The sequence below is a fragment of the Ischnura elegans genome, chromosome 5 (genome assembly GCF_921293095.1).
Source record: "Ischnura elegans chromosome 5, ioIscEleg1.1, whole genome shotgun sequence".
Taxonomy (NCBI): Eukaryota; Metazoa; Arthropoda; class Insecta; order Odonata; family Coenagrionidae; genus Ischnura; species Ischnura elegans.
This window is the reverse complement of record NC_060250.1, coordinates 95,615,404-95,640,048: the sequence shown is the minus strand read 5'-3', so window position 1 is coordinate 95,640,048 and position 24,645 is coordinate 95,615,404. Positions and strand designations below refer to the sequence as shown.

At 38.6% G+C, this 24,645-nt stretch overlaps 1 protein-coding gene and 1 non-coding gene across 5 annotated transcripts in view; one reads left to right on the top strand and one right to left on the bottom strand.

Annotated features, from left to right (window-relative positions):
* The window catches only part of LOC124159288 (histone deacetylase 4), a 539,951-nt gene that overhangs the window by 316,677 nt on the left and 198,629 nt on the right, over positions 1-24,645 (bottom strand). The window lies entirely within an intron of this gene.
* Positions 15,836-15,951, top strand: Trnal-caa. The gene is made up of 2 exons: positions 15,836-15,873; positions 15,906-15,951. It is a non-coding gene; the product is annotated as a tRNA-Leu (tRNA).

Here is a 24,645-nt window from a genome sequence, read left to right as displayed (position 1 = left end):
TCATTGTTGCATCTAAGATCATGAATAATTTCATTTATTACTTTCCAGAAAATAACAAAATTATAAAATTTTTACTTTTCCTAATCGTGATTTTCTAGCTGGGCAAATGAGGTGGGCATAGATATCAAGATATTTCAAGATAGATTCAAGCATAATTTCAGGAAGAAAAATCAATGAAATGGGTTGTAGTACTTCGCGACTTGCATGTGCTCTGAATATTATTTATTGGTCTCGGGATGGCCTGTTACATCAATTTTGATTTTATATCTTGACAAAAGGATTATTCGAAATTTCCTTTTATATTATTTGTAAATGACCCAGTGAAAATTATATTTCGATTATTTCGTGTATCTTTTCTTTTCTTATTTTTCAAACAAAGAGTAGATAAAATTGCAAACATTTCTTACCATGTGTCATTATTAAATATAAGTGTGTGGTAAATTTCTTTTCTTATTCTCCGAAAAAAACGATAAAATTAATTTTAAGGTGGGCCAACCAGCAGTGGCGGATCTATGGGGGGCTACTGGGGCTATAGCAAACGTTAACCTCCTTGGGAATCCAATTTACGTTAGATAGCATGGTAATTATTTCCGACCCCCAATATACTGCTGGTATTTTTGACCCCACTTAGCCCCATTCCCTTTTCCCTATCCTGGATCCGCCACTGCCAATCAGTGGCTATTTATCAAAGCGGAAAAGTGTTGAAATGATTCTGATGTACTATTACGTTATGTTATAACATACTTTTACTATTTAAAACATCCTGGAATAATATCAGCAATCGGCACAAAAAGAGTCGACGGGAAAAATATAATCCAGTACGTGCCATTTCTCATCCGCCGCGCCGGGACGATTTCGTGCAGGCGCCCTATTAATATTTATTGATTCGCAGTTACATTATACATAGTTAAAGTTTGGGATGGCGTTCTCCCGCAATATTTGATGTTTTATCTTGTAATATAGAAGAGTTACGCTTTGAAATTCGATTCCAATTTTTTTTAAATAACGCGTTAAAAACATTACTTCGATTTTTTTTGTCAGTAAAATATTTTCCTTCAGTATCCTCCGTTGGTTATATCCAATTTCTAACATCGGTGACGTGTCGTTCTGCCATCTAGTTGTGTGGAAAGTTTCCTTAAAAATCTTCAGAAAATAAGGAAGATATAAAATTTTTACCTTTCCCTGTTTTGAATTGGTGGCGGACACTGTGGGTTATGCCAGCCCAAGCCTATTTCTTAAAGATTAAAAGTGTTAAATGAGTGTTTCTGATTTTTACCGCGTCGTTCAACACGCTTTTATGTGATCCATGTGGTATCACAGCTGTAGTGACAGTTGTCGGAAAAACATAATTTTCCAACTCATGTCTTTTCGCTTCCATGCGGGTGATTCGGGGTGGGCGACCTAGTATTTGTCGACTCGTGGTATCCCTATGCAATGTAAATCGGTATGGGCTACAGTCGTTATGTAATCTTTTATGTATTGCCTCGTAATATATATAAGTTTCGACCTGAGTTCCTATGGAGTATTTAGACAATGTCAAATGTAAAATTAACTTAGATTTTTTGGTGGGTCAATTATTTTTCTGTAGTGCCGTTTTATGATTCCTTTAAATTTTTAAACGGTTATATCGTCGTGATTTATTTCAGCTATGATTGTGGTAAATTTCTTTTAATTTTTACCCGAAATGAAGAATTTAAAATGTTTTTAATTTCCCAGATTTTCTTGTTGGTATCGCAGGCTGTGTGTTGGGTCATCCCATGCCTTGATTTCAAAGAGGAAAAGTTAATGGATTACGTTTTTAAATTTTCGTCCCTCGGTGGAATATGTTCTTCTGTGATTAAGCTCTTATCTAAGGAGAAGACCTGGCACAGTCTTCGGGAAAAAATATTTTTCCGTTAATATCACATATCTTCCACGGGCATGATTCGGGATGGGCGACCTAGTATTTGTCGAATCGTGGTATCCCTGTGCAATGTAAATTGGTATGGGCTACGGGTGTTACGTAATCTTTGGTGTCTTACCTCGTAATGTATATAAGTTTTGATCTGAATTTCTCATGGAAAACTTAGAAAATGTCACATTTAAAATTAACTTCGATTTTTTTTGGCTTAGTTCTTTATTTTCCTGTAGTGCCGTAATTGTTTCGGTTAAATATTAAAACGGTGATATCGTCGTGTTTTTACTTCTTCTATACTAATAATAATAATAATAATTATGGTAAACTTCTTTTAATTTTCACCGAAAATAAATAATTTAAATTTTTTTAAAGATTTTTAGTTGGTGCCGCAGGCTGTGGTGTGGGCTACCCCGGGCCTAGATTTCAAAGGGGAAAAGTACTTACGTTGTCGATTTTCATTTTCATCCCTTATTTGAACATTTTTTTCTACGATTGGGGTGTTATCACAGCGGAAGGCCGGGCACAGTCTTCGGGAAAAAATATATTCCCATTCACATCACCTATTTTTCCATGCGCTTGATTTGGGGTGGGCGAGCAAGTATTTGTGGACTCGTGGTATCTCTATGTAATGAAAATCTGTATGGGCTATGGGTGTTACATAATATTTGATGTGTTACCTCATAATGTAGATGAGTTTCGATCCGAAATTCTGAAGGAGAGTTTTGAAAATGAGAGATTTAAATGTTTAATACGATTTTTTTTGGGTCAATTATATTCATCTAGTTTCTTTAAATTTTCAAATGCATTTTTAAGCGGAGGTTTCGTCGTGCTTTCGTTTCCTTTGGTATTGTGGTAAATTTCTTTTCATTTTTACCGAAAATAAAAATTTTAAAAATGTTAAACTTTTCCAGATTTTGTTGATGGTGTCCAGGGCTGTGGGTTGGGCCATCCAGGCGTAGATTTCAAAGGGGAAAGTAATTACGCTGTCGTTTTTTATTTTAATCCCTTGGTTGACCATGCTTATCTACGATTAGGCTGACATCACAGCTGTAGGCCGGGCACGATCTACGAAAAAAAATATTTTGCCATTCATACCACTTACCTTCCATGCGGGTGATTTGGGGTGGGCGACCTCGTATTTGTCGATTCGTGGTATCTCTATGTAACGTAAATCTTTATGGGCTATGTGTGTTACGTAATCTTTGATGTGTTACCTCGTGATGTAGACGATTTTCGATCCAAAATTCTGATGGAGTCTTTTTAAAATGTCACATTTACATTTTTACTTCCAGTTTTTTTTGGGTCAAGTATTTTCCTCTAGAGTCGTAAATATTTCAGTTGAATTTTAAAACTGTGGTATCGTCGTGCTTTCGTTTCCTCTGGGATTGCGGTAAATTTCTTTTCATATTTGCCGAAAAAAAAAATTTAAAAATGTTTACCTTTTCCAGATTTTTTTGATGGTGTCGTAGGCAGTGGGTTAGGCAATCCAATACCTAGATTTCAGAGGAGAAAAGTACTTACTGTGTCGTTTTTCATTTTCATTCCTTGGTTGAACATGTTTTTCTACGATTAGGGTGACATCACAGCAATTAAGGCCGGGCTCGATAGTCGGGAAAAAATATTTTACCATTCATACCCCTTACCTTCCATGCGGGTGATTCGCGGTGGGTGACCTTGTATTTGTCGACTCGTGGTATCTCTACGTAACGTAAATCCTTATGGGCTATGTGTGTTACGTAATCTTTGATGTGTTACCTCGTGATGTAGACGATTTTCGATCCAAAATTCTGATGGAGTCTTTTTAAAATGTCACATTTACATTTTTACTTCCATTTTTTTGTGGGTCCAGTATTTTCCTCTAGTGACGTAAATTTTTCAGTTGAATTTTAAAACGGTGGTATCGTCGTTCTTTCGTTTCATCTATGATTGTGGTAAATTTCTTTTCATATTTACCGAAAAAAAAATTTTTAAAAATGTTTACCTTTTCCGGATTTTGTTGATGGTGTCGTAGGCAGTGGGTTAGGCAATCCAATACCTAGATTTCAGAGGAGAAAAGTACTTACTGTGTCGTTTTTCATTTTCATTCCTTGGTTGAACATGTTTTTCTACGATTAGGCTGACATCACAGCTTTAGGCCGGGTTCCATCTTCGGGAAAAAATATTTTACCATTCGTGCCACTTACCTTACACGCAGGTGATTCGGGGTGGGCGACCTTGTATTTGTCGACTCGTGGTATCTTTATATAACGTAAATCTTTATGGGCTATGTGTGTTACATAATCTTTGATGTGTTACCTCCTAATGTAGATGAGTTTCGATCCGAAATTATGAAGGAGTCTTTTTAAAATGTCACATTTACATTTTTACTTCCAGTTTTTTGTGGGTCCAGTATTTTCCTCTAGTGACGTAAATTTTTCAGTTGAATTTTAAAACGGTGGTATCGTCGTTCTTTCGTTTCAGCTATGATTGTGGTAAATTTCTTTTCATATTTACTGAAAAAAAAAAATTTTAAAATGTTTACCTTTTCCGGATTTTGTTGATGGTGTCGTAGGCAGTGGGTTAGGCAATCCAATACCTAGATTTCAGAGGAGAAAAGTACTTACTGTGTCGTTTTTCATTTTCATTCCTTGGTTGAACATGTTTTTCTACGATTAGGGTGACATCACAGCTTTAGGCCGGGCTCGATAGTCGGGAAAAAATATTTTACCATTCATACCACTTACCTTCCATGCGGGTGATTCGGGGTGGGCGACCTTGTATTTGTCGACTCGTGGTATCTCTATGTAACGTAAATATTTATGGGCTATGTGTGTTACATAATCTTTGATGTGTTACCTCCTAATGTAGATGAGTTTCGATCCGAAATTCTGAAGGAGTCTTTTTAAAATGTCACATTTACATTTTTACTTCCAGTTTTTTGTGGGTCCAGTATTTTCCTCTAGTGTCGTAAATTTTTCAGTTGAATTTTAAAACGGTGGTATCGTCGTTCATTCGTTTCAGCTATGATTGTGGTAAATTTCTTTTCATATTTACCGAAAAAAAAATTTAAAAATGTTTACCTTTTCCGGAAATTTTTTGTTGGTGTCCGGATAGCGCCTTAGTTTTTGAACATGCGTAGTATAGCGCCTTAGTTTTTGAACATGCGTAGTTTATGTTGTATATATTGTCGGGGTTGGGAATGATATGTTACCATATGTTTGATTCTTTGTGATGCATTTACAATTCCCTGTTGTAGATATGTCGCATAGGTGAAATAATAAATGACCAGGTTACATATGCACTGCAATCTCTTATTGCGACTTGGCCACCTCTCGATAGCGCCTAAGTATATCGTGTTATGAGGTTTATTAACGGATATATTAAGGTCCCTTTTAATGTCTTTTTCAGTGATACTGAAGTTTATCGTTAATTCTAAGGTGGATTCAGTCGGTTTTTCGCTGTAATTTTTCGTAAAAGTCAGTGTCCAAAGTTGCCTTTACTAGCGCTCTCCACGGGACACATCAGGATAGCGCCCTAGTATTTAACGTACCTTTTTTTTACATATTTATCCTTTATGCTGGTTGAAATGTTAAGTTACATCAATTTTGTTTACTTCTCTATTCTTTTAAGGTATTTGTTTTGCTATATTTTGTTATATGACTTATTAAATGACCGAGTGGAACATTGCCTGTACTTATATTTTAGAGTGTTTTTCCTGCCAATATGTGATAAGAAAGAATACTTTTCTTGCTGAAAATAATAAAATTAACCAATTTTAAGGTGTAATTATAAGTTTAATTAAAAAAGATGTCTTTATACCAGAAATATAAAGCATTATGTGTTAGCATAATTTTGTCGCTATTTCCCGGGGCGTGGGTTGACCTTTCATGGGTCAAAATAATGCGCGTAAAGATAATTCAGTGTTAAAAATGTATGCCACCTAACAGCAAAACACGCTCAAAGTATTATTTATCGGCCCCAAATGTATTTAATATTCATATCGAGTGTACAAGATAACTTAAATACATTCAGAAATTAAAACATGCCCAGAATTCTATCCTCAGTATATCAGCAAATTTTCATTGTCTCGCCTAAATAAAAATCATTACCCACGGAAAGACCTCGGTGTAAAGTAAATGTATCTATTATAAACAAATGAAAGTTCGACGAAAAATCAGTAGACATACTTTACATTTTAACGAATGTTTAAGGCAATATAAGCGCTGAAATTTTTATGATGAATGGTTGTAGTATCAAACGTTACGTATCGAATGAAGACAACAACACGCTCACCCACTTTCTCATTTGACACATGCATTTGTGAAGCACAAAAAAGAAGCAAAAGGAACAAGTATCTCTATTCATCCCCACTCTGACGCTCTTGCCGTGCGTGAAAACGAAAAGGTGATGAGAAATAGAGAGTTTGCACGCACGAGAGCCATGTCTAACGAACGAAATTATCTCAACGCATGCTCGTAAAAGAACGCAAAACCTCGCCGGCGGAGCACGAGTCCCAGCACCTCCCAGTATCGAGAAACAAGGAGACACGGGTATACTGCGCGCCGTGAGTTGTCATCAACGAACGCCGCCGGACGGTACGTGCATTCCCCGGTGCACGATGCGTTTGGGGAAGTCGTCTCACGCACATGAAGACACAAATGTGTAAAGATACGCGTTGCCGATGTCACCCTGGTAACACGTGCAAGAAGAACAGAACCAGGTCCATCGTCACCCAGATTTCTAGACATATGAGTAATAAAGCTTCAGGATTACCATGCATATCTTCTTTTATACTCCATTCAGGTTACTGTCCAAGTTATGAAAATTTAAGATAATATGGTTATTTAGCTGTCGCTTTGTAGACTCATAAAACGATAACAATTATTTCACCTCAAATACTTTGCCTACCTATTTTAATTCACTTCCAACCCGTTTCGAAATATTCGTGTAATTTTTTAGAGACTGATCCTTCAAGTATCCGACTTTGTTTAAATGGTAGCCTCTACCCCGCGTCATTATTAAATTCGTCCTCACTGCCAGTCTTCACGGAAATAAGTCTAGTGCTGAATGATTAAAAAAACAAATAAATAAAATTCTAATGACTAATAATCATATAGACGTGCAGTTGTAACGGCCGAATTTTTCAACTAGTCCCCTTAATATTGTTTAGGGAGTTAGTTTAAAAATTGATGAAAAATATTTGATTTCGAAAAACTTATCCTCCTGCCCTTATATTATCCCAAATCTCATCTTATACCCGAAAAAATTCAGGTTAAACCAATTATTTGCCTGGTATTCAGTTATGCATCACTCCCACTAAACCGGTCGTATTTTGCAATTTATTATCAAGTATTGCTATCATACTGAAATTTTCAGTGCACACTCAGCAAATCAGGGTATACATTCTCCAGCACCTCAAAAAAAATACACATGAGAAAGTACTGAGGTGAGATTTTTACCTTTTCAATACAAGAAAATGTAGAAACACGGTCTACTCCACACACTGGGAAAATTGTTAATCTCCTCAGTCCCGGCATATATATATCGTTATTTTTTGTCTGGATTTCAATGTTATTTGGTGAATGAATGTTAACAAACGAGTTTCCAAGTAGACTTCCGCGGATATTATGACGATAGGCAGCGATTCTTCCGGGTTTCCTTCCACGTTTATCCATTTTACTGAACAATATTTAGCCAACATTCCAGTTGGCTTCCTCTGATCCACTGAAGTGTCGACGAAGAAAAAAATTCTGCATCGACACTTCAGTGGACCTGAGGAAGCCAACTGGAACGTTGGCGAAATATTGTTCATTAAAATGGATAAACGCGGAAGGAAACCCGGAAGAATCGCTGCCTATTGTTAACAAACAAAATTAGCGATTTATGTGAATCATGCTTATGTATGATGCTCTCATCTGCCATTGAACACTGAACTAGTTGCAATAACGATATCTCACTTAGCCAAGCGGTAAAGAATTCAAACGTCGATGGTATACAATACGCCAGGACCGAGGAGGATAGATGAAAGCTGATAGAGTAGAAGTGATACGTGCCCTACATTCCCCATCTCAGGAGACAGGCGTATGCCAAGAAACCGATTCCGAACTGATAACGCAACTTGAAGCGCTTTCCGTTTCGCAGGGATTCGGGGAGTCTTCAACAGGTGCCCCCGCCACGAGAGGAAGAGCGTGGAAGTGGGGGGGAGGGCCACAGTGCGTTGGGCAACACGCGACGACTAACGAGGAGGGACAAGGGGTGCTTCCTCGCCCCGTCAAAGCCCGCAGAGATAAAAGTAATCCATTGGTTTAAAGGCCGTGAGGAGACACGCGCCCCGTCACACACCCGAGAACCCCTAAGGATAACACACGCAATAGCACCCTCATCCTCCAAACCGATAGCGATACCGATGGATGGATTGGAAGCATAAAACCGAAGGCGAGCCGAGGGTGCACCATGTGGTCAAGCACCAAATTGCACAGCAGCAATTATGATTTTTAAAGAACTCTACTGATTAAGGTAGGTTTGCATGAAGCACTTAATAAAGAGTAAATATATACAAGAAAGCTCCCCAGCTGACAGCGCAGGAATCAAAAGCCGACACCAACGTTGAATCCCAATATTATTTTGGGAAACAAAAAAGCTATTAAATAAAATTAATTTTTATTGAATCAATTATTCTCCCTCTTCGTGTATTGCTAAATTTCATGGAAATACGTAACACCCAGCAATTGGACACAGTGATTAATAAGATGATAAAATAGCTGAGAGCCGAGTTAAACCAATTCCAGGATGGATGACTCAGGATGTTGGTGGGGACAAGGCTAACAACATTGATCAATTTTAAAAAGGTGAGAAGAGGGAAGAGGCGAAGGGATGAGGGCCACGAAATTTCACACTAACATGTTTCCTATAACGCGAAAGAGGGTTTTTTTTACAACTCCCCGGATGATAAGATTTATAAAATCTTTCTAAAGCTCCCCTTCTTACTTTTCCTAGATGAGGTATCTGTTTGCACTATTTTCCGTTGAGCGCGATTATGATATTTTCCATCCATTTGCAGGAGTACCTATATACTTCCTTTTAATCATAAAAATAACATTTGCGTCGTTTTAAAAAATGAAGAGGAAAGCTCATTCAAAAAATGTGTGGAGCATACAACATTAGAGTAGATGTGATTATGTTTCCTGACACTTGAGGAAGGCGGGCGCGCCACTCGCACTTTAATGTAGTCTAGAAAAAAACAATATTCGGGCCGAGAAATCGATATCATCGATGTTGAACTCTTGCATTGAGAGTATCTGTAAGAAATGAGTCGCAACCTCTAACCTGATATTTGGAAAATTGATATTAACCGCAAGTACCTTGCCAAAGAAGTTTAACTACTGGGAGACATTTACGACTATTCTCGAATGCGATATTTCCTGTTAAAGAGTGACTAATACCGGACCGCTACAATCAAACACAAGGTTAACGGAACCTTGGAGACAATCCTATCGGATGTAACATTCAGTCTTACCCGAATAACTGACCAACCTCTAACCTGATATTGGGAAAATTGATATTAACCGCAAGTACCTTGTCAAAGAGGTCTAACTACTAGGTGACATTTACGACCATTCTCAAATGCGATATTTCCTGTTAAAGAGTGACTAATACCGGACCGCTGCAATCAAACACAAAGTTAACGGAACCTTGGAGACAATCCTATCGGATTCAACATTCAGTATTACCCGAATAACGGACCACAACTATCGACGCACCCGGACAAATATTACTATTAAAGTTAAAAATTAAAATGAAAGTAACAAAAAGCAACGGCAAGCAGAGGATATCTCCAACACACAGCAAACAAAGTATTTGTAAGGGGACGAGTGAGGACCGTCAATATAATCATTCTTTTTAGTCAACTCACTTTAAACTCGTAGAGATAGGAGCCAACGATAACAGTATCTACTCCACCAATTCCATCGCGAAGTTGGAGAAAATACTTCCGCGCAAACAATACTTCGGATACCTAGAATTATATCCCGGGACACGGAAGGAGGTCACTGACCTCCTGTTTTCCATGAAAAAAAGCGGCCATTTGCGATTGTATCCATTCATTTCGTTCAAACGGATTATTGAGAGGAGGAAAAGAATATCCTACGACAACCAGTTGGACAGTGTTGGCTGATGCTGCTCGATGAATGTGTCAGATGTACCGTCCCTGCTGATTGCCATTCAATCTGACATCGTTCTAAGGATGAAAATTTATACTAATATGATACTACATTCTCTAACGAAACTGATTGAAAGCAATGAAATATTTTCTCAAAGTATCAATACTCTTCCACAATATACAACAAAATTTATTGCATGAAACATTCTTTGAATTCTCATTAAAGTAAATTATTCACAACATTTAGATGGTACGAGAAAAAAGTATTACGCTGCAAATCTAAAATTATAACAAAGTACATTTTCAAAATTTACAAGCTGACATATTTCATAGAAATTGTTTTGACGGACAAACTTTTAGAGTCAAATTTCGATACCGAATATGTAAGTTACAATTGAATAAATAAATTCAGTTTGAAAGTTATGAGAACTAGGGAAAAACATAAATATTATTTCCTTCTGACGAGATGGAATGAATTGATCAAGTTTTACTCCGGTGCGAAGAGTACCGATCGCTATTTTTTGTCTCGCATTGGGTCAACTGCTAAGTTTTGGGCTCGCAAAGCTCAGTATCACAGTAAATATTAATGAACATCTGTGCTTACGTCCCCGATTTTAATGGCAAAATCCGAAAGATTTGATGGATTTAATTAAATTTACATTACAAGCAGCAAGAAAAAAAACAGGATTTTAATGAAAAATATATTTATAAGTACCTATAACACTGAGTAACCCATTTCATTTCCCATTGTAAAACTGGAGTAGCTGTGCCTAGCAACGTTCGCCTCAGCTTTAGGTTACTGCCCATCAACCTTGAACGTAATAGTCAACGAGCGTGCTGCGCCCGCTCCCAGCGGGCGTCCCCCGCTCTTTTCAATGCAGGTCCACAGAGGGATAGACGCGTTTCTAATTTTAAAATGTAGAAAAAACAGGCTGGGTCTTGTGTACAAATTTAATTGGAATGTTCATGTACAAATTGAGGTCAGAGGACCTCTTTAAACACAACATTGGAAGTAATTACCCTATCCTCTGCTAAACGCACATGATGACTCATACTTACGTATCAACAGGAGACTTCAAAGTGGAATCAGCCGCATTTTGATAAAAGTTATTTAGAGAATGCGAGATATTGTCGCAAATGAACAAATGTATCAGTTTGTGTGCCGTTAACGTCAGGAATATTTACCGTTTTTTTGTATTTTTTTAAATTATTATTTAAAAACCAATTTTAGGAAACAATAGCAATATTTAGGAAGTAAGATACGCCGTCGCATGTTCTCTGATAAATTCTGTGCATTTTGGTACCTCATTTGTAGAGTTTGGTTGCGTATAAGTCGAGAAAAAGGCATCTTTACAGTAGATATAATATAGAAGATAGTCAAGGGACCTTTAATTCCTGTCCTCATTGTCCTCTTTTAACTTAGTATTACTACGTAGGAACTAGGGAGAGGTGCTCTCGATGAACACATTTCCTCGGAAATAGCAAAATATGTATTTATGGAAATGAAATTGGGCAGGAAAGAATCCTTACTCATAGGATCAATTATTGCCGCCATATCATGTTCATGGTCATCACTCACAACGGCGTCATAACCTTTTTTTTTTTCATAGAGCCTCCAAAAAGCAACAACGAGGCTCAGCATTTCGGCACATCCGGCTGCAGCGGCTCGGGACGGATTCCTGACGCGCCTCGCGAAGATGCGGAGATAACGCGGCGGGAAGAGGGAGTGGGGAAGATTGGCGCCATCGCCGAGACCACATCACTGCGCGTAGCCCCGCTGGGGAATCAAGCCACAACCCATCATTATAATCGACAGGGAGACCGAGGCATGCCGGGAATTGATTATCGCGGTGGCGGCGGCGCCTTTAACTCTACACGGATAGATCACAGTCGGTGAGGGGAGCAGTAAAGGAGGAACCGGAGAGAGGGGGGGGCTCGACGGAAGAATTTTCGCGGAAATTGCAAAATTTCTATTTATGGGAAAGAAATTGGGAAGGAAAGAATCATGAATGACAAGTTACATGACCTTGCACAAGTGAGCCAGCGATATAATAGGGACCATTATACCTGCGATAGTTTTGTTCTAGGACGGCTCGACGGCTAGGGTAATAATGATGTTGCCCGCTGGCATGATCATTCACGTTAATAATTTAAGTATACCGGGACTACAGGTAGCCACGGTGATATCTTTACGGGATCACCCGTAATGCACAAATTGTGCGAAAAATCCACAGGGAAAAAAAGCATTCGCTTTATACCGGGATTCGAACCCGGATCCCTCGATTTCCGGCCGAGTGCTTAAGCCAGTTAAGCTAGCGAAATTTGTGCATACAAGCGCTCGGCCGGAAATCGAGGGATCCAGGTTCGAATCCCGGTCAAGGCGAATGATTTTTTTCTCTTTGGAATTTTCGCACAATTCACGTTAAGACTCTAGAGATGTTAAAGAAATCATATTCTTTCCAAAAAAAAGCACTAATGAATGTATACAAATACGCTGAAACCTTGGCCAAAAAATGTTTGCATTCAATTCTTAAATACCTACACTTCATGACACTAATCTACGTTAAATATTGAGGTCAAGGGGAAGAAAAATACTCGATTTATAGAATAAAATATACTCATAATTAAAGATATTTTAGATAAAATGCACGCATAGGATAATTCATCATTAAACCAATATCTTACGTAAAATATCACACTGTTATGCACCTAATGAAAACTAAGAATGATTTTGTCCGCTGACGTGATCATTCGCGTCAAAACTCCAGAAATGTCGATGGCAGAGGCATCCTTGAATTTCAAGAGGAGTAAAAGAGTATCTCCACAGCCAATCACTCCACAAGGCAATTTGGGGCGACGGTAGCACCTCAAATGACGCGACGCTCGGGGACAAGGCGACTCGGGGCGGCTGCCGGTTCCCTTCATCTCGAACGACCCCACCTGACTGCGGACGAGGAGGACGCGAAACAAAGGGAGCCGACTGCGGCGATGCCTCCACGGAGCCCTTTAAAACGAGAGACAATGAACCGGCCCTTTGTTCCTCGCCGCCGCCAGGATACGTGCGTTCCTGGAATCTAAGCACGCGCCACTCTATCAGTTTCGCGGGGAAGGGAAGGGAGAGAGTATCTACACGCAGCATGATGATTCCGCACCACAAACTCCGTCAATAGCCCTCACATTGACAGGTCCAAACACGCTACAACACTTGGGATCGCTTGTGCAAAGCTATCCGACGCGGCACAGGTCTAGGGCATAGGTACCTATCTCTGGCATAGGTACAAGAATAACGAACGGTGAATATAGGCCAACATGAATCAATAGGGTAGTTTCCATCATCAAAGAAAACGAAAGGCATTGATTGCGATTCGTTACCCACCATTAGTGTATACATAATATACAAATTACTTGGTTTTAGAAATTCCGGTTTAAACGAATGGTAATGGTAAATTTTATCCTCATTTGAAAAAGGCCAGATTGGCGCCCATGCGATGCCACTCCACACATCGTCATCCACACATCACATGACGTCACAGGGACCTAGTTTCTATACGAGTAGATAGGAGTTTTACATTGTCTGAGGTTAGCAATGCAAGCATGAGGCACAGAGCTCAGGGAAACATGTCTTAATAATCACCTATGAAAACTGGCTAAGGTCGGAAAGGTTTCTTCGATTGATAAGGTATTAATAATCATTATTTAAGCCAAGCGCTACCAGCTAGCAGGGTACTCTGCTACCTGCTAGCATCCTGCAGTCGCGTTTTCGCGCGCTTGAAAATTTTCACTTTTCATTTAAACGCGGAAAATAGATATCGTCATTTAAAAATCTAAAAGCGTGAAATACGTACTCCAGGAGTAATAATCTTTCGATTTAGGCAATAAAAAAATAATAGGAAACCACCCTATCATACGTGAGAATGAGGTATACGCTAAAATAAGAAGTAAAAAAAAAACGAGTTCTCAATTTCCCCTGAGTGCTAAGGTTACCGCTAGCATATAAATTTCAGTTGCTAAAAGATAATTGGTTCATATATTCTATCGATTGATATACGTTGAAACCTCTACAGACTAAATGGTCCTAGAAGACGTGTCCGTAAGTTCAAGATGACCCAGGGAAACTACCATTTTTACGCATTGCTTTAACGTGAAAATTTTATACTGTAGAACTTTAAAGTAGATAAAATAAATCCTTAAGGTTCAAATATGTAAAATAAATGTGATATAATAAAATAACGTAATGCATTTACTCAAAGTTTAATTAAAATTTTCGAATCAACTGCACCCAATAATATGGATAAATGCAAATACATAGTTCACTTTGACGTAAAACAAAACATTGATTTTGGTTTGCTTATTTCTTTCTGCAACGAAGTATTTTTCAAAATGTAGCTGTACATTAATAAAGCAATTAAATGTCTCGTTGTTGCCTTTCACAAAGCAAAATATTTTTAACAGTACAAATTGATGCAACGCACCGGCATGCGATACCACAAGCATCTCTTCCACAATAAGCTTATTCTCACTGTCTTCACTTTCATTGACGTCTCCTTCATCAAGAGTACTTTTAATAATTTCTTCCACGGCAACCTCGAGGTCTGCGGCCGATGCTCACATATTCAACACTTCTACCAGAATCATAAAACAAAGAGTTGAACCCCAAGTCATTTCTGACATCATCCAGCTCTTGCGGTAACTCAATGCTAGTGGACCCCGGTGTAAAAAAAAACACGTCAATGATTGTTTTAATATTTTGATTCGTGTATCAGATAGATGCTTAAATGATCCCGTGACATAAACTCCACAAAGAGCTATTTAAACGGGAATTATCAACTTAAAATATAAAAATTCACCTACTCCGGGCGCATTGACAATGGGGCGTTGTGAACGGAACGGATCAGTAGCTCTGTATCCGAAGGCGAAGGAATTAACAATAACCCACGTATGATTGCAATTAAAGGCATTATTATTGAAAAATATTACTTATTGTTGATTCAGTACCTTAGAGTATAGGTCTTGAAGAAGCATTGAAGTCAAGAGAAAGAAAAAAGCCAAATATTATTCGTTCCATTGGCATTAATTACCATGTATAAATGAAGTGATCCTATTCCACGGATCTCTTGATTTCAAATACTACATTATCAAAAGAAACGAAATGAGTAAATACAAATTATAGTCCACAGATAACTGAAAAATTTAAATGCTTGAATAATATTATGGTCATTACAAACGGTAGGGAGATATTTTGCATACGTAAGTATAAAACCTTCTCTTCCACGTCGAACTTACATATAAGCTGAAAAAATATTTGGCACTATTTTATCACATAAATAAAATAAAACGGAAAAGATAGCAAAAAAAACACTTAATTTGTGGGTGAAAGAGGCTGAACTGGAGTCCATATACGGAATACCAGACGGAATAAAATGCATTATCGCCATTAAATGATTGATGAGGAGGAATCGTTCCTCAAAACTGATGCATTGCATAAAAGTAGGTAACAATTGACAGTAAAAAACTCTCCGGGTGATATATTTAATTATAAAAATGGTCTCACTGATAAAAGTCGCCATAAAAGCAGATACTACGATGGCAGCAAACAAGCCGAGGCAAGAACAAATACCACTACTGTGAAAAAATGACGAAATCCCATTTGAAAAAGTTAATCCTACAAAACCTTAACGCCTTTATAGTTGACCCACCATTAACTGTAAGTATTAATCTAAATATCACATTTATGAAAATGCAAAAATATCCGCACAGCATACTACGTTCATATACCGCTATTGTCGCTCCCATCCCCAACTGTCAGGATGGCCGAGCGGTCTAAGGCGCCAGACTCAAGATAACTCTTGCCCGCAGTGCGGGTCTTGTGAATTCTGGTCCTCGTAAGAGGGCGTGGGTTCGAATCCCACTTCTGACAAACTTTTTGATGCACTGAAAATTACTCAACATCGATCATATTTACGTACAAACTTCGATTTAAGGACTTAATCGCAAAATGTACTTTTTATAACATATTAATCTTATTCATACGCGGCAGGAAAATTAGTGTGTCGATTACCTGAAAAGACCGCGCAATATCTCAAAGAAAAAAACTGCTTTGTTCCCCCCTCCATCAACAGGTGAATATTTAAGAGTTTCCAACGAAACCATAATGACCAATTACTGATGAAATTAACAAAAACTTAACGCGCAGCACTGATAGAGAACTAGTTATACAGTGCTTAAATACTGCACCAATTTTTTCAAATGCCATATTCTGCCACAACTAATTTCGTATCAACCGAAAAGCAATTCAAGATTATGCTATTATAAAAACACATAAATACTAAATGCAATCCGCTATAATAAAGATAAACAGTCAGCACTTGGCTGGCTTCCCTTGCATCCCGAACGCCACCTTGCGAGGCAGAATATCTGAACCAACCTAAGTCTTACAGCAGCAATTATACAGCCTTATATACCTTATACTGCAGTTATTTGGATGAAAAAAATCGAATCAAATCTTAAGATGATCGATAGCTCTCATCTGCAAACATACGAAATTTTTGACATAACGTTTATCAAAATTTATCTCCGAAGATGGCTGCTGCATCAGCGGAAAGTCGAGACAACTATGACGAAATCCGCATTCAATTTGTACCGCCTGAGTTGAATGAGGAAATAATTTTTAAATGAAGTAGCAAAGGGTTTCGCGGAATCCAAAATGATAAAATCATGCATATGTGTAATCTATTTCCATAAACAACAGAGAAAGATAATTCTGTCGTAACCAAGCATCAATAGGGTGGTTTCCTAATATTTTTTTTGACTAAATCAAAAGATTACTACTCCTGGAGTACATGTTAATTAAATGCTCCAAAATCCTTTTAATTTACATTTACCTGTTAAGGCCGTAGAGCTCATTACTTCATGTCCTGGAGTACATATTTCACGCATTTAGATTTTTAAATGACGACATCAATTTATCGCGATTAAATGAAAAATGAAAATTTCTAGCGCGCGAAAACGCGATGGCTAAGTATGAATGCTGGGAAAAGCCCGTGTGACGTCTGGCCGCTGCTGTTTGAGGCCACCTGGGTGCGAGGCTATGAACGCCGCTACGATGCAGGCTGCTTGCTGCCGATCATGGCGGTAACGTAGAGCAGGTACCCTGCTAGCAGATAGCGCTTGGCTTAAATAAGGATTATTAACACCCTATCAAACGAAGGAAACTTTCCAGCCATAGGCAACGAATAGGTGATTATTGAGAGATGTTTCCCTGATCTCTGTGCCTCATGCACGCATTGGTAATCTCAGACGATGTAAAACTCCTACCTACTCGTATAGCATCTAGGCCCCTGTGACGTGACATCGCATGGCCGCCTATCTGGCCTTTTTCAAATGAGGTTAAAATTGGCCATTAACATTCGTCTAAACTGTGATTCATAATACCAAATAATTTGTATATTATGAATACACTAAATGATTATGGTATTTAGTATATTATAAATATACTAAATGATATTAAATGGAGACATAAAGTTTAAATTGTGGGAAACGAATCCTTTCCCACAATTTCCTTTCGCAATCAATTCCTTTCGTTTTCGTTGATGAAGGAAGCTACCCTGGTATAAAATTCGGTAGCATTGACGCTAAATCAAAAAATAGCGTAATTACGCGCAGAATATACGTACAGAAAGGTTGATTCATCGCTCTCACTTACACCGCGAGGTTTCAGGAGGCACGATTGGACACAGTCCATCCTCAACATACGGTTCAATGGTTATAAACTTAATTTCTTACCAGATATGGAGACATAATGTTTAAATGTTTCCATTGGACAATCCCATTATTGATACATAATGAAAATTTTTAAAAATACCATTGACATGATCATCTTAGGTGCGACCATAATGAAGCAATAAATTACAAAATACCCAAAGCTAGAAAGAATAGTTGGTTCAGCTAGAATCCAGGATTGAAACCGATCCAAGCACGAAAAATAAGAGCTAGGTAAAAATTTTCCTGAATATGACACAACTGAAATGCCTCGGAATCTCCTTAGAATACTTGTGCAAGCGCACTTATTTCTACATACACATTAATGTTAAAGGTACATTTTAGTGAAAAAATACAGAGGACGACCATGTACCGATTACCTTAAAGGGAGTAACAACTGGCATTATTATGGCTTACTGATTATATAGATATGTCATCATAATGACTCGTAATTGTTTCTAATTATATTGGTAAACAGTAAACATGCAGACATTTTTTAAATATGATACGAGAGTGACTACTGTTAAGCTTAACTAATTCATCATAGCAATTCAATGTTATAAAATGTGGTTGTATTTACTAAACATTCTTTCTCTTTGACACTGACCGTGATTATTAATATAGAAACAGATTTTTATAAAAAATGTATTTCTCGAGACAATTTTTCAATAAAATTTGACGCAAACAAATTTGTTGTTATGATTTTTCATCTTTTAATAATCGCAGCGCCACAATCACATTTGATGGCATTTTTTTTAAAAACTAATCTATATATTTAACTTTAAATTCTGAATAAAAATCGAGATACAATTTTCATCATAATAAAAGTGTTAGAATATTGCATTGTCATCTGATTATGAGTTATCCTGAAAATTTCTGCTAGATAGCTAATCGGAAAGTGGGTTAAAATTGAGAAGCAAGATTTGATTCAGACAAGTTGACAAACAAAAAATCGAGTTGATATCTGCATTCTATTCAGGTTTTCACCGCGTCCGTTGTGTTTTGGCGACAACGGTTTCTTTACCTTCGACCTGAAGACGCTGACTGCAATGTCAGCGAATCTGTTGTCGCCAAAACACAACGGACGCGGTGAAAACCCGAATAGAATGTAGGGATCATCCAATCTAACGCCGCAAAAATCTTCGAACCTACAAAAAAAGCGAGTTTATTACAACGTTTTAAAAACAAAGCAAAAACAATGGAAACTCATTTCAACCCAGAGTATATATACCGTCATGACGATGTCCCACATTGCACCCGATATAGTTGAAGGGAGTCATCTCTTTCTCAGGGCAGAAGGACGCCATCGGGGGAAAGGATGGCCAATTCACACGACTCATGCGGACCCTTAAATGGAGAAATTCCCCCTTCCGAACGGACGGACCGCGTGGGTCGAACATTTGAAGCTGCTCGGGCGATTACGTGTCCGAGGCACGTAAATATAAACACCACCGCCACCTCCGTCGGGAGAAAGGAAGCGTGTGACCCGTCCCTGCGAATGAGAGGAGTGACTCAATCTGGAGGATGGGAACCATTCCAATCCAGTTAGTGGAGGGTAAATTGACCGATAACATAAACGGGACGCCGCCGCGGCGTGCTCACGAAAAAGAGGGAGATTCGACGCGAAAAGGGAAAGCGAGGTGGGTTGGAGTGAGGAGGATGAGTGGTCAGATGATTTTAGCAGCTCCGCGAGTGGGAATTTCCGCCCGCGTTGTCTTCCCACTTGACGCATACAATATTGACGCCCAAGTCCACCGTTTTTTTATACATTTTAGAGCCTCTAAAACTGTCACCACACAATCAGTGAATTCTTAAGGGGGAAGGAGGTTTGGATGCAAAGGAGGAAAATTCGTTCCGAAGTACCGTTTTCATGAGATAAAAATACAGTGGTCTTTTGGTAGTCCGGTAGGACCAGAGCACTGCCGGATTACTGAAAACGCCCTAGTACTGGAAATCACTAATACTGACACAATTTAACGGCAGAAGCTATGTTTTACTGCATACATACAGGTATATTACATTTTATATTATACACTACATTAGTACATATGCAGTAGTTGAAATGTAAACGTAAAGTAAAATTACAAGAATTACTTTCTCCCACCCTATCGTGGAAGTCTTCCCTCTCAGTAGGCACTACAGACAGGCACTAGGCTCACCTGCGAAGTAGACTACTCGAAATTCCCGACCTTACCGCTGGGTGGCTGCCTGAATAAAAACCCCGGATTACTGGCAGGGCCGGATTAGTGAAGTGCTGGATTTTAGACAGAATTCTTTAATTAGCGGCAGTGAGCTCAATTTTTTTCGTATTTTCACGCTGCATTTAAACTGACAGTTCAGAATAGTACTAAGGGAAAATAGGTGAATCAATATTTACGCATCCAATGAAATATACACATGAAATAAGAGCTTTCCCGGCGAACTAGTATCAGAAATTCGTCTATAATTCTCCAACGTGTCAGAAGCGTTTTAAATGGCCATAGAAAACCTGACCAGGTAAAGAACACGAGAGGAATTCTCACACGAATATACACGGTTTTAATTCGAAATTTCGTTCTGTCTCATGAGAATAATAACTAATTGACCTATTTACTCGGCGAAGTTAAGAGAAAATTAGAGGTACGCGCTAAAAATGCTGCGCCTAAGTATATTTAGTCATATTGTATTATGATTTTAACAAGATGCATGAGACACATAGCAACGCTGAAATCGTATAAATAAATTGATCGTATACCGATTCATCTCTCGGGATAAATACGGAATAATGGAGTTTAAGGCTAAATAAATACGATAATTTAAAAATAAGATTGCCTACGCTAAAACTGCAAGAGTTTTTCCTGTCAATATCTGTTTAACATTATAACGTTGCTAAAATATATCACAAGGAAAACATTGAGACAACAAGCTAGGCGAAGAAAGGTTATAATCCGCACACGGATTAGACTCTCGAGGAATAGTGCTGCTTCATTTGCCTTCTATTCCGAATTTCAGGATATTCGAGCGACCTATGACGCCGTAAGCAAAGTATCTTAATAATATCCAGTGCGGGACTAGCGAGTTCGGATCCTCGTAAGAAGGCAAAGATTGAAACCCTAATTCTGACTTGATCTATTTTCTTGATAAATCAAATTGTTATTGGCTTAGTAATTTCCAATGAGAAAAGATAATAATATAATAATTTCGTCTTTATTTTTCAAGCTAATTCAGGACAACATTGTCATCTCTTACAATTAACTTGATTGACAATCACAAACATCCATGCCCTGGATGGTGGTCAATCCACCCAGGCGGGATGCGAACCCACGACCTCTAGGTTAGCCGTCGGGGGCTTTACCCCGGCGCCACCGAGGCCGGCTCGAGGTATATCTTGATATACCTTCACCAGAACACGCTGCACCGAGGAGAAACCCGAGTCACAGAAATATAAAATTTCATCAAAATAAATAAAAATGTCTATCCAGCAACCAAGGAATAATCTCACTAAGACATGCTAAAAGCCATTAGCTTGATTTAATAAAAATTAAAAATGTGCATTTAAACAAAAAACTAAAAAAATTAATCTTCCAATGAAAAGGAGCATTGTTGTTGATGAAAGACGGGATGAAGGATATTCAGTTTTACGCAGTCAATGGTAGCAAAGCCATGTCCTCCTCACTCACACCAGGAGAAATAGCATGATGTGACATTTCATGCTCTCCGTCACGTCCTCGCTTGCCGACAAAAGAGGGAATAAAACCTGTAGGATGCGATAGGGGTGGACGAACTAAAGGATTAGAGCCTTTCACAGCTGTACTCGAAAGTCTGCGGGGAGTTGTCCCGGACCGCGAGTGAAAGAAGCTGGTTCCCTCTAAGCCCTCCCCTCCAGAATCCCCTCGTCCCTTAGCTAGACACGAAAAAGGCAACTGCGAGCCGATGCATACACATTTATGAACACAAAATCTTTGCTACAAACCGCAGGGAATACGCGATATGCTGCTGCCGCTGGGTGCGGCCTCAGAATCGCGGAGTACCGAGCAAAGAAAAATATTCTGGTAATCCGAAGCAATTCTCGTGCGTTTGAGGGATTCATTCTTCTGTCCGTCAGACGTAGAATATTTACACAAAGGCAATATATATTTGGAAAGAACTATGCATTTCAAAGCGGCGCGGCGCGGTGGATTGAAACAGAAGTATGGTAACGGATGGCAACAAACATATCCAGGCAAAGCCAGTAGGTAGATTGACTTTGTGGAACCCCAACAAAGCAGAAAGGCTTTTTTTCCAGTGCTCAACAACGTTTTACGTTGACATTCAAAGGCATAAGGAACAGCTGACTCAGGGTGGAAGCCAAGATCTCTCTTTTGGTACATCGTTCGCATAGACCTTGGGTCTGAGTTTAAACGGAATAAATATCGGCTAAAAATCATAATAAAAATGCATATTGGGATCTAAATCCACATTAAATTACAGGCGATCAGAAGAAAATATCGCCCAAGAAAGTCAATGCCCAGCCCATATGCTTCCGAAAAAAACATTTAATGAGCTAAATAATTTTTAACTAGTATAATTTTTAATCGGATGATGCTAACTATTACTATCTCAGGCCGAAATTTGAATTTACTTACAAGGATGAGACCACAGGCACACATCGAAAAGAGCATAATTGGATAAAGAAAAGCAAAAAAAACTTCCTGTGAAAATTCGCATGCTTCTATGTAAATAATATGGTTCTCCAGCACTTTAACAAACATCTTACTGTAGGGATGGAAAAAATAAAATAAGATTTCGCATTAATATAAAATAATTTACAAATTATTTGTAAAATTCGTCATCGCAAAAAGAGAATTTATCAATTCAAGCTCAAAAAAACTACCTATAGCTATGGAATCAGTTGAATATGCAATCTTAGTATTCTCTCGGAAGAACGGCTAACTACTCAATATGATTCAGCTCACTGAAATCCTTCGAATTGGCCACTGATAAGAATATAGTCTCTAAGATTTGGCAGCAATGAGATGGGCTCAGAGACGAATTCATGACTCCTTCCACGTAACTGAATTCTTCTTTAAGTTCTCGAACATAGATAGATACATTCATGGACACTATTTTACTACTAGGACAAAGAGATACGTACAAGATCGAAGAATACAAACGAATCGAATGACTTCGTTCTTTGGCACACGTTTTGACATTGGTAATGAAAGCTACGCGAGGGCGAAAGCAATGAAGAATTTATACGGCAGCTAACAATACAATTCATCTGATCATCAGCTTCTTAAAAATGATGTAAACCAGAAAGAGGTGACCATGCAAAGTACACATGTATACATCGTCATACGATACGTTACGTTACGATGAACATTGTAGTGTGGCTCAATTAATTAGGAATTTAGAATGGGAAAGTGCATTCGATCGATGGGGAAAATATAGCTTTATTTTTTAGGGGAAATTGCAAAATTGCAAGTAAAACACAACGTGCCTGATGTTCAAGATTCATGGCGAGAGCCTAATAGAAATTGACTGAGAAACGACATGGGCGTACCCAGCGGGGGACAGGAGGGTGCAGCAAGAAGCGATAATAATTTTAGTTGATAACGTAAGTTTTGACCAAATTTTCTTTTGAAGAAAAAAATATAATAGTAAAAGATATGGAGCTAAAATAAAAAAATCATTTTTTCAAGCAAATAATTTTAAAACTTCGCAAATCGCTGTCATAATTTTATTAACATTTAGGTTTCATTATTCTTTTCTATGCTAAAATCTTACAACTAGAACGACCACGACTTGTCTCCCCTTTCCCTAATTTTGATCCTGGGTAAGCCCTTTTAAACACGATAGATTTCAAATGTTGTTTTTCTAAGTACGATAAGGTACTACAATACTTGCGATAGTTTAGCTCTAGGATAACTTCTCGAGGACTACGTAAAATAGGCTCTACATGTACGGTTAATTACCTACTACATTTGTAAATATTAATTATCTGAATGAATTTTTCGGCATGTTATAACTCGCGCGTTAATACTACGCTAAAATGTCGTTTTTTATAATACTAAATAGTAGTTTTATTCGCATGGTAGCATTTTCGCGTCCTTACCAGTATCCTAGTTTCTCGTCTGACAGCGCGTCGTGGTCCTGTATGCTGGGCCTTTGTCCGGCGAACGAGCACGTTTCTGATCGAGTTTAGGATGAGTGCTTCATGCCTTGTGTGGAATCAACCCGTGCCACACACCCTGGTGTAGGCTTGCACGTTGCCTCGGAGATATACACAAATCCGTAACGTGTAAGTTCCTTTTTTGACCGAAACTGTGAATTGTATATTGAATTTTGCAATATAATATAATTTCACAGAATTGAACTCGATCATATTTCGCTTCAACATCATGAATGACCTTGTTTTCACACACTCCCTATCTCCCACGCCAAAAACCTACTAGCAGGCAAATACATATCGCTCCTTTCTCAGAAGCCTACGCCTCCATTCTAGAGAGAACGTGGAACTTCAACAACATTTTTCACGGTCTTCATTCCCACACGACATACTACGCCGACACGATAACAGGCCATAAATAAAAGACGATGGCACGCGCTAAAATTCGCACATCAGGGTAGTCTTGAGATCGGGCTAAGAGTGGGAGGTGGCACATTACCTAATATGCTCGGCGAGCCAACAAGTGCCTGGGTTGAGCGAGCATTTTAAGAGCTTCTTTTGAGAAAATGTTCCAAGGAAGAGAGAGAGGGGGATGAGCGAGAGAGAAATATTCGTTAAGGTGGTGGAGGTTAATAGGGTAAGGGGGCGTTCGCAGTGGCGAACTGATGCTGGGAGTGGGAGAGGCAAGAAGTCCAGAAGATGAAGACAAATGCCTGCAGTGCCGCG